This window comes from Lepidothrix coronata, unplaced genomic scaffold (genome assembly GCF_001604755.1).
Source record: "Lepidothrix coronata isolate B3197 unplaced genomic scaffold, Lepidothrix_coronata-1.0 Scaffold266, whole genome shotgun sequence".
In the NCBI taxonomy this organism is placed as follows: Eukaryota; Metazoa; Chordata; class Aves; order Passeriformes; family Pipridae; genus Lepidothrix; species Lepidothrix coronata.
In genome coordinates this window covers 855,171-863,420 of record NW_016690446.1, presented here as the reverse complement: position 1 = coordinate 863,420, position 8,250 = coordinate 855,171, and the positions used below count along the sequence as shown (strand labels likewise).

The window sequence follows — 8,250 nt, the reverse complement described above, 5'->3', positions numbered from 1 at the left end:
TGAGCTCTGCACAGCGCTTCAAGAGCTGCCTGGCCCATGCCTTGCAGAGCAGCTGGGACTGTCTGCGGCCGGCAGGGCCTTTCCCACGAGGAGGGGCTGTGGTGAGCGGGGGCCCTGCCTCAGCCCCCACTGCAACCGCTGCGCCTGCAGAGCCCCCGCTTTCGTTTCGGGACACCGCGAGCCCGGAGCCCAAGTCGTGTTTGCCTGTCCCTCTGGGGCAGCATCATCCCTGCAAAGCCCTCCTGCCCCTTGGCCCCCACCCTACTCTGCATCCACAGGACTCCAAGAGCCCCAATATCTGCAGGAGTTGCTTAGTCTCCAAATGTGCAGAAAGGAAAAGGATATGCACAGTGTGCTCCTTCCTCCCTTTCCCTTGAACTCGGCACAACCGCCCCTCCATCCTCAGCATGCAGGCAGCCACATGGGTCCAGCAGGAACAGGAGCAGTGGCGTTTCTTTCCAAGGAGCTCAGAAACGACCCAAAGGTCTTTGAAGCCCTTAAGAGTTGGGGGTCACAAGCTGGCTTTCCATTACCTGCAGCTCCTTGGGCAGGAGGTGGGTGGAGCTCAGCTACAGCCCATGGGTTGTCGTGGTAACCACCAATTTGGCCCTTCCTCAGCATCTCCGGTGGCAGGGAAGTTCCTCTGCTTTCAGCACGGCCAGCACCAGCTTGCGCTGCTTTGGCTGCAACAGGCTCTTCAGCTGGTCCGCCTCCTCCGCTGCAAAGGACCAGAGAGAGTACAAGAGCTGCCCTGAGGAACAGCCCAGCGTGGGCTGCTCTGCTCCCAGGGCAGCGCTGCAGGGCACCCAGAGAGCGCCCTGCTGGCCTCCAGAGCAGGGCCACACAGAGCCAAACCAGCTCCTCCACCCAGCAGGCGCACAAGCAAAGTCACTGGCACCATTCTGGACATTTGGTCTCCTCAGAGCGCCGACGGCGAGGGAAAAAGACATTTGGTTCACTGTCCCAAGTACAGAAACAAACAAAAGCACAACACCAGACTGAATTCACCTGCAGAAGCCCAAATTCACCAAATGCCTGTCGAATTCATCAGGAAGACACTCACTTAACCACAAGGCATCATTTCAAACTCTGGATTTAAGCCCTAAGAAGCCAGTGACAAAGCACTCAAGCTGTTTCATTAAACACAGACTGGGAGGGCTTTTTAGGGTCTATTACAAACAATTGTCATCAGCTGCTCCCACTGCCAGAACTGTTCTAGTATAGAACAAAAGTTTGAGAAATCAGTAAGAATTCCAGCGAGTACCAAGACTAGACCTCTTGGGGATGGTGCAGGGAAAGAGATTCACATGCTCCAAGGTCTTTAAGATCCAAGATCTTAAAGGCATCCTTCTATGCCTTTAAACTGATGTTAATTTTGTGCAGTAGAACCCGAACAGAAAATAGATTCTCCCCACAGAGAACCACCTTTGCTTTATCTGTAAAGCCCAATGCTTCCTACTAAAACAACGTATTTATATTTTCCCTTAACAAACCAATATATTTTCATTTGACTCAGGCTGGCAACAACAAGTTCTTCTCAATATGTATACAGAGAGGATGAAAAGGTAGGCAGAAGAATATGTGTCGATATTAAGTCTGAAATAAATGTTTCACATTGCATCAATGTGCTGAGCTACAAGCACACGAGTAGGACTGTAGCAAGCCAGACCCTGGTCAGATTGGCATCACTAACAAGGAAATATGCTGCTAATGTGGCCATTAAATTACTTCTTGCATAAAAGGCAACAGGGGTATCAGGCTAAGCTTTGCTATAGGCCAAGAAAATAACACTCTAAATGTGCAGGGTATTGACATGGAGGATGGAAAAAGTTACTATGGTACACAAAGATATTCAAGGAAGGAAAAAAGCCTATATTGTGATTTAAGAGCAGACATGCTAGGCTCCAAATATAGGGTGCTTTCACGGCATATTTTAAAATACAGTAAGAAAGCATATTTTGTTCAAGGTAATTCGTGAGTGTTCTTGGTGAACACAAGATGTGAAATGGTTCCGATTAACATGGCCCAGAATACTGTAAATAACTCCTGTGAATCACTGAAATCACCCAAAATTTCAGAGTTCCAAGAACTGTATTTCATGAAAAATCATGGGCTACTTTCCCCGAGCAGCAACTCACCTAATTTCCCAACAATGAGTCTTTTCTGCTCCACCTAGCCTTTCAGGGCTGTCACTTTCTAAAGTTTGGCTTCTTGATTCGCAGCAATTTCCTTTAATCCCTTCGGTTTCTCCGGGTCAGCAGTTTTGCCGTTGCTGTCGTTGCTCTTGCTGCTTCGGGAACTTCAGACTTCGTGGTTCCTGCGGTCCAGACGAGGGTTTCTTAAATTATTGTTTTAAATGAACCCATGGTAAGGCAGTGACAGAAACGACCAATCCCAAAACTTCAAATCAATCACCACAGCAGTTCGGAGCAGCTTGAGCCCAGTCTCCTGCCTTCCCAGGGCTGGGCTCTTCTCTCCGCGGGGCATCCGCCAGCCGGCCAGGGACACTTTTGCTCGGCAGGGCAGCAGAGAGGGACAGACCCGCAGTGGGCTGGGCCAGCACCACCCCCAGCCCCGCAGCCAGAGCGGCCCCACAGCCCCCTCTGGGCACAGCCCAGCTCGGGGCTGCCACCTGGGGCTGCGGGGCCGCTGCCACTGCCCACCCTCCTCCTGCCAGAGGAGCTCCCGGCACAGCTCGGCAGCCTAGGCATACCACTCAGGTACGCTCCCTTTGCATTGTCATGGATTTTCTTTTTTAGTATATTTTGGGGGTGTTTTTTACTTTATTTTAGTTTTCATTTTAGAAAGCCCGCCAGAACTCATAGAGGTGGCACAAAGGCTGCCGGGATACACCAAGGCGGTGCAAGGGCTGCCGTGCGCCAGATTGAGACTGAGCACCGGCAGTTGGGTCGCGCTTCAAGGCTTCACCAAGGCTCTGGCAGTACTTACAGGGCCTGAAGGCTCATGGTGTGACCTGGCACTCACTTGGTGTCTATGAAAACCATTCTGCTACTTTGAAATGTTTTTTCCTAGAAAACGCACGCATTACTCAAGTTACACATCTAACCAAAATGCAGCAAATGGCCTCCAATCCCACCAATTGTCTTCTTGCTGTCACCACATCCTTAGCCTTAGAATGCAAGGGGAAGTCTACAGCTGCTGGAGCAGTTCCTGGGAATGCAATGAAACGCCCTTTCCTTGGACTGCACAAGGGCAAGTGCTGAGGGCACCACACAGCTCCTGCCCAAACCCCCGCAGCACAACCCCCAGCAGATCCCGGTGTTCCACCAGGTGAACATGGGCAGTGCCATCTCCACTCCTGATACACGGCCCTGCTTGAGCCAGCGATGCATGGCCTCGTCGTGTCCTGTCCTCCCACGCACCATGGAGTCCAGCCTGGCTGGCTCCTGCCAGACTGACTGCTGCCAAAAAATCAACATATATGCCACAGGCAGCACTCCTGCTCCCTGCGTTAAGGAGAATCACCTGACCACTTGAGTCCTAAGTGCAAAATGAAAGAGTTCTGTGGTCAGAACAATCAATCTGGACAGCAATTCTCTAACCATATGCCACTCATCACCAAAGACGGTCACAAAAGAGCCCTGATCGTGGGCACATGCTCCCATCCCCATGCATGAGGAAAGCAGCCACCGGTCACCATCCACTCCCTTCCTCGGATGCCAAAATACACTCATCAGGAAAAGCATTACTAAGCAGAAGGCTGTTGAATTTATAGTGTGCCTTACTTCCTCTGGGGGGTCTTCAGAAGAGGCCTGCCCAAAGGTAACAGTTCGAAAAGCAGGGTAAAAATCAGCACGCAACTTTCACGGCAATAACGAAAGCAAAACTTCAGGGAATGGCAGATGAAAAAGGAAGAGGCTACCAAAACAAATTGGCAGAGGAAAATAACCGCACGTAATCCATAACTGGTATCAAGTCAAAGCAAATGCATTTATTCCCAACCTTGTTACTCAGGCAATAATGATGAAATACACTTGAGAAGCAGTTTCTCAGGAGCAACTTCCACAGCATGATGGCAAACTTGGAGAGGAAAAAAGTCAAAGGGAAAAAAAAAACCTCTTGCAGGCTGGCAGCCTGCTTTGGGGCAGATAAACCCTGATTTGGGAGGGGTTGGAGCAATCGATGGAAACCTCCAGATAGGTCTAATGGGGGCATAGGAACTGAGTGACACTGACAAGGCAAGGATGGTACAACTTGGTGAGGATGTGGCCCAGGTGGGTGCCAGCTCCCGCATGACACGTGTGCCAACATACCACCCTACCCTCTCAACACGGAACGCTGAAAGCCCTGCCAGCCTCGAGCACATCTGCACTCACACCACATCCAAGATTTGTGCAGCCAAGACACCAAAACATTTAAGCAAAGTAGCCTTGGCAGACGTTCAGCTGCTGCCAGTGTGTCTGTGAAAGCCACTTCCACACCACAACAGAGCCCTCACAGGACCTCGTTCCCAACCTGCCCCTCGCTGGGTTGGAGGGGGCTGGGCAGAAAATCCTGTCTAGTCCCTGGCGTGGGCTGAGGGTTCTCTGGTTCTCCCTCGGCTTCAGCACAGGGAAATACTGCAGCTCAGAACAACTGCCTGGCACAGGACTGCAAACCTTGAGGTACTGCAGAGGAGGAAAGTTGCTTTGCTTTTCACTTCATACACAACACCCCAAGTTTGGCGCTCTGGGGACGTGTGCTCGTGTGGCACCTTCGCGGGAAGAAGCTGGAAGAAGGTGCAGACACTGGAGCATCCCTGCCTTAGGCAAAGCTACTCCAAAAGAAAACCGATATCCAATTCTTTGGAAACCATTTCTCTTTTGTAGCTATTTAGCTCATCTTAGATAGAGTTTGCACTTTGTTAATAACTATCTTGTCCAAAAAAAACCTGGTCCAGCAGATTATGAACTGCAGGGACCCAATGGCAAATCAGACTCTGGTTTCATTTCCTTGAGGATTCATAACAAAATAACAAGCCACCCCTCTAGAAAGGAAATACTTAAACATATTTCATTTAGTTATCACAGATATTTTCCCCAAACTATCCACAATCTGTACAGGAAAAAAAAAAGGTAAAAAACCTAATTAATTCTTAAGCAGGGAATATTGATTATGGCAGCACACTTCCAGGTGGACAAGCATTTCTGCCAGTCTAACAAATCCACTGTCTAGAGTACAAAGCCACCCAAACACATATGGGTCTCTTGAAAGACATTCTTAATATTGTCTTGTGTTAAGAATGTTAAGGACGTTACACTTGCAATTATCAAAAACTGCTCAGTGTCGCTTCTTCAGGGACGACTTTCACACACAGTGAACTCAATGGTCCCCAGAGAGAAACACACATGTGATACAAATACCTATTGTTCAGCTACTAAGCTTTTCCAGACTGCCTGGGCAGTCAAGGCTGGAAATCCTCACTTATGCTTTCCATGTCACATCTGGATTTGCTGGGAAGCAAACACACACACACTCATTTCTGCTCCTCACTGCATCACTTAGAAATAAATTAAAAACCAAGGGAAAAAAACATCTACCACAAAATAAAGAGCTCAGTGCAGCACCATCTTAAACTTCTGCCCAGTGCTGGACAGAAAGAGGGAGAAAACTTGTTCTCCCATTTTTCCCAATTCTGGACTAAGCAGGTTTGAAACAGACAATCTTGTCCTCACCTGCAGCCATGGGGGCTTCCCTCCTTCCTTCAGCCTTGCCCCGACTTCTGAAGGACCAGAGGCACCACACAACCCCAAACTACCAGGATTCACACCCGGTACTAGGATGTACACCTTCATGTTCTATCTTCAGCCATGCGAACTGGAGATGCTTTTGCTTTTCTGGCAGATTTAGCAAATTTCATTTACATTTATCGAGGCAAAAGACATTGTGGATGGTACACAGCTGGCAGAAGTCTGAAGAGGGAAACAAAAATTCATTGGTTTCTTGCTTGTGGTGACCTAAACCTCTCCTAGGCCCATGCTCAAGAAAGGAAGGTGTTGCTTTACCTGTCTGAGAGGCTTATGCTGCAGACATCACTTGGCACACTGCTGTCACTGAACTGATCTCTACAGTCTCAGATTGCCTTCTGTGTGTTTTCCACTGGAGTGTGCAGCCATCACAAGTTCAGGAAAAGCCCAGGAAGCACTTAAGTGTCTACCACTGTCCAAGGAATCCCTAAGCAGCCCACAGACACCTACACTACCCCACTCGACTTGGGGCTAACAAAACCAAAATAAGGACAGTCAATGAACTGTCAGCAGTTATTTGCTCCTTAGCAGAACATATCAGAAAAATGTGGTAGCATGGCTACGTGGCCATTTGCACACTGAGAGAGTTGCTATTTGCACAAAAGAAAGACTGGAGGTAGGTGAGAGAGGTTTTATTTTCCCAAAGAGGGACTGAGTTGCTAAAAGTGTGGAAAACACTGAGAGGCAGACATAGGGGCAGGACAACAGAAAACATGGCACAAAGCTTTAAGCATCAGAACAAAACAGTCCAGGATTATCAGCACCGAGCACTGATGTTACCAACTGGCACATTTCTCCAGCTGAACCAACTAATTTACCTCCTGGCATCTTCCACAAAGCATCCTATTAACTAGTGTACCAAAACATCTGCTTCTGTGTGGTTTGTAAACAGAACGTGTTTTCATTGGACCTGATTGCTTTTCTAAGAAAAAAAATCTTGTACAGGTAAAAACCCATCCAGTAACCAGGTGTTTCAGAGCCCACAGCTCCCAGGTAAAGGAGCAGAGGAGCAGCAGCACAGAAGGATCCAAAGGTGCCCGAGGGAGGTTCAAGTCGACTGTGTTTGGTAGGAATATCTGAAAACAAGCTGCTCTGCAGCTGTCTCAAGCCTGGAGCTCACAGAAAGGAAACGAGCTCCCCCTCCTGCTTCATTTTATACCTTCTCTGATCAAGGCAGAATCACACAGTGCAAAAGGGAAGAGAGCAGATGGTAACACCAGTCCAATGTCCCCCCAATGGCCAGCACCAGGGCTCATTCCTTCCTCTGGCTGATGGAACCAAGAGCCAGGTTCTGCTCATCCCGCTCAGCAGATGTGACAGTCGGGATGCGGAGCCTTGGTGGAGGCGACATGTGCTGGTGACACCGGGTATGGCACCAAACCCTGAGGCGCAGAGATAGCAGATCCCTCACCCTGAACAGCCTCCCCATGCCACTCGCTGCCTCTCTGCCACTGCAGGCTCCACTGGACACACACTGCTCAGCATTGAGTCACAGAATGCTTTGGGCTGGAAGGGCCCTCAGAAACCCCCCGTGCAGCCACAGAAACCACACCAGTGACCAGGGCAGTACCAAAGGCACCTGTTCAAGGTGGGCAGCAGGGGAGCAGGACTGCAAATGGAAGGGACAGCAGAAGGCAAAACCAGAAAGAAAAAACAACCATGAGCTCATTTAGAGAGGGCCTAATAATAATAATAAATATATGATTTCCAATTTGCCTCTGTCAGGGAAAATAAAACAGAACTCTGCCTCAAGTCCCTTCATTTCAGATCCCAAAGAAACACATGGACATCCCTGTCACAATGAACAGACGGCATGTCGTGCTTCTGGTTGTCTCTCAAATTCTGCAGTTCATTGGGTTTTATTATTTCATTTCTTTGTTCTTAGCCAAAAGAAGCCCAAAACAAACTATCTGATGAGGCCCCCCCTTTTTTTTTTACCGGGGGAAAACACAAAGTATTTTTAAAGGAACTACTCTTATTTCTGTTTATTTTCCCTATCAACCTGCCCTTGACGTCAGACATGACACTAAGGCCAGAAAAGTTTCAGCCTGCTTCACCAAGAGTCCCAAAGGGAAAAGAAAAGCACTGCCTCCAGCCCTCTCAAAGTCACTGCCCTCAACATGTGCTCATTTTCACCATTTGCAAAGGAAGTGCCACCATTTCTCTCGAGCCCATGCCTTACCTGGTAACACTATTCAACTGAGCAACAGCTATTCCAAAGGCAGAGGTGAAGGATGCAGAGGAACTCACAAAACCAGGGGAGAGAAACTATTGGCGCTGTGGTCCAAAGCAGCTTTGCAAGATGTGCAATGCTGTAGTAGTTTGAACCAGGTTTTCCCCCTGAAGCTAAGAAAATGGTAAAACCCCAGGGGGTGGTGACCCCTGGAAGTTTTGAAGTTTTGTCCAATCTGCGCTCCTGCGAGATGTAAACATACCACAAGCAAACAGAAGAGAAGGTGAGTTGTAGTTTGGTTGTAGAAGCGGTAGCCATGTTCTGAGGCCA

General features: G+C 48.8%; 1 long non-coding RNA gene across 1 annotated transcript in view; it reads right to left on the bottom strand.

The window, feature by feature from the left end:
- Positions 1 to 302: 302 nt before the first annotated feature.
- LOC108507705 overlaps positions 303 to 8,250 on the bottom strand; it is a 12,394-nt gene continuing 4,446 nt past the window's right edge. Inside the window, exons 3-4 of the long non-coding RNA XR_001878240.1 lie at positions 2,139 to 2,317; positions 303 to 718 (exon numbers count right to left, since the gene is read on the bottom strand). This is a non-coding gene — a long non-coding RNA (uncharacterized LOC108507705). The remainder of the gene's footprint in view (positions 719 to 2,138; positions 2,318 to 8,250) is intronic.